This window comes from Crotalus tigris, unplaced genomic scaffold, assembly GCF_016545835.1.
Source record: "Crotalus tigris isolate CLP2741 ecotype Arizona unplaced genomic scaffold, ASM1654583v1 scf7180000023720.1715460, whole genome shotgun sequence".
Lineage (NCBI taxonomy): Eukaryota > Metazoa > Chordata > Lepidosauria > Squamata > Viperidae > Crotalus > Crotalus tigris.
In genome coordinates, this window is record NW_024100139.1 from 620,662 (window position 1) to 623,446 (window position 2,785).

Below are 2,785 nucleotides of genomic sequence, written 5' to 3' on the forward strand. Positions count from 1 at the left end.
GATCAGCTTCTTTAATCTGTTTAATTAAGGCAAGGGCTGTTAGTAGAACAGCATGGTCCACCCTGCGCCCCATCTTCACTAGGGGAGCAGGGCAAGAGACCTCTTGCCAGCAAAGCATTGTTTCCTTCTAAAATAGGAGATGAGTCACATTGCTACGCCAGGACTGTCTTAACTTTGGGGCCTAAAGGAAGCATTGCATGTTCTGTCACATCTGGATTTCAGAGTGGCTAATGTGCACGTGCGTGCGCGCGCACACACACACACACACACACACACACACACACAGTTCCAAAACTGACTAATTTGGTCTGGATTGCTTCTGCTGTCAAAACATCACAGAATGAATTCTGTACATCCTACTTGATTTGGGTGTGACTTTTGATGCTTAGGATAAATGTACATTGAGCTTCCTTGGGAAATTAAATTCTGGAATTAAAATTTAATTTGAATATAATTTTTTAACAATTTGAATATAATTTGAGTTGCTCAGCAAATTATATTCACACGAATAAGCCCTGGGTCTGAAAGTCATGGGAATGGATTGGGTTGCAATACATCCTATCAGGATGAAGCCATAGGCTGACCAGAAGCCCTGATTGGAGGAGCCTGTCAGTGGCCCCATCTTTAGCTCTGGGTGGGATGATGCTACCCAACTGTTGGGTTGGACTACCACAATTTGCTCTTCACAGGACTGCCCTGGAAGGAGGTTCAGAAACCACCATGGATGTAAAGTTCAGCAGCCTGCTTGCCAACAGATGGAAGCTGGTATAGCAGAAGGGCACCGATCCTGTGGGAGATGCTCCAGTTTCTGGTTGGCTTCTGGGCTCAGTTCAGGAAAAGTTGTTGATGGATTAGCTCCCTGCTACCTTCTCTATAACATAGTCAAAGGTGGCTAGCTAGTTTATGGCTTGGTATAAAGAGGAAGCTTTAATTTTGCAGGATTTACCTGTAAAGACGTGCCAAAGATGGTGCAGTAAACAGGCTGGGCAACCCCATGGCATTCAGAGGGTTACAGAGACCGTGTTCCCCCTGCCTTCTGCGCTCTGCCTGGACTCCAAACTCTCTCTCTGGGACCTGGGCAGCCTGGCTCTCCTGCAAGGGTTGCACAAGGCAAGGTGGCAGTGGGACTTTGCCTTGTGCCACTGCCACCTTGCTGGGATTGCTTCCACACCTCTCGTTCACACTTAAATGAGGCAAAACCAGCAGTAACCTGGGCCACCATAATGTGGGCTCCGTGATGGTCTTCTAGAAGAGCCACAAAGATCCATTCAGAGGGAGATGGGGTAGGGTCCCTATCCTGGCTGTTGGCGCTGTTGTGCTGGTGTCATGTCTTTCCCTGCCACCTGCCTGCAACCACAATCCCCCCACCCTTCACTGCCATTGTCACTGCCACCACCCAACTTCGCAAAGCTCAGCTCAAAAGAAGGGGTGGTGCCAAGGGGTCACATTTCCCGCTTGGAAATGGGAATCTGAGCTCTCCGAGAAGACCCCAAATTGCCAGAGGCGGGGTGGGGGTGGCTGGTGGTGTTCTTCCGAGGGAACAAGACCTGAGTCTCGTGAGGCTCCTTCCCACCAGGAGGCCCTTCACTCACAGCCTGGAGCAAATCTCACCTTGCTCATCAGAGGTTGGGATGCCTGTGCCCTCCCCCACAACCTCTGTCTGTCTGTCTGCTGGTTCTCCCCAGCAACATTACATTTGTATCGTGGCATTGCCTCTAGGCGTGATTGGAAGGAGGTTTGCAAACCGCAGTTAAAGCTCACCCTGCTGCTGTATGGAGAAGGTGGATAGATTATATTCAGAAGAAGTATGGGACTATAAAGTTTCATTTATTTTATGAGTAAATTTTATAGTAAATGTTGTATAAGAGACTTGTTTATGAAGATGTAATTTAAAGGAGTTAAGGGCTAAGTATGATTTTTTTTCTTCTTTCTTTTTTTTATATTGTTAATTTTGTTATTAATAACCCTGTACTCTGCTCTGGGAAGTGAGGGTGGGTGGGTGGGTGAGTGGGTGGGTAAATAGCTAGAATAGGATAATATATAGTAATTTATGGAAAGGTGCTGCTTGGGCATTTCCCCTACACTGTATTCCTGTATTTGAGAGGGATGAGAGGGGAGGAAGGTGAAGGGAGGAAGTAGGATGGTAAGAGGAGAAGGGGAGGGGAAGAGAGTAGTAAGGGGAGGAGAGAAAGAGGAGGGAAGTGGGGAAGGTATTAGAGAGGGTGGATGCAGCTTGGGGGGAAGGAGCAAGCAGCACCTATGGTTATGGTTATGATTATGAACTTATTTTATTTTGTAAAGTGAATTTTGTTGTATATGTTGGATAAATGGAAAATAAAAACATTTTTATTTAAAAAAATGATTAAAAAAAAGCTCATCCTGCTGCTGTTGACCTCAATCAGTGACGTGGAAAGAAACCAGGTTAGGCAGAATTGCAGAGAGGGCAACAAAGTCAGTTTAAAAAGGAAGGTGGGCACACTGTTGATGACCGGGCGCTCTGGGGATACTGGTCTTAAGGGTGGCATATATCCATGTGGAATGACAGACCGATGGCATGGAGCAGTGGGGGGACGGGGCAGTGGGACCTCCAGCCTGATCTCAGGTGGCCTTGTGTTCCCCTGAGCATAGAGGGGGAGGGTGCACCAAAGGGGGGGGGGGCGATCAGAAATGGCACCTTCCCACCACAGGACACTCTCTCTTCGCCAATCAAAGCACAGAAACACCTTTCAATCCCTGCGCCAAACAAATAAAAATAAGCAATTTAAAAAAGACAAAAGAAAGTTTA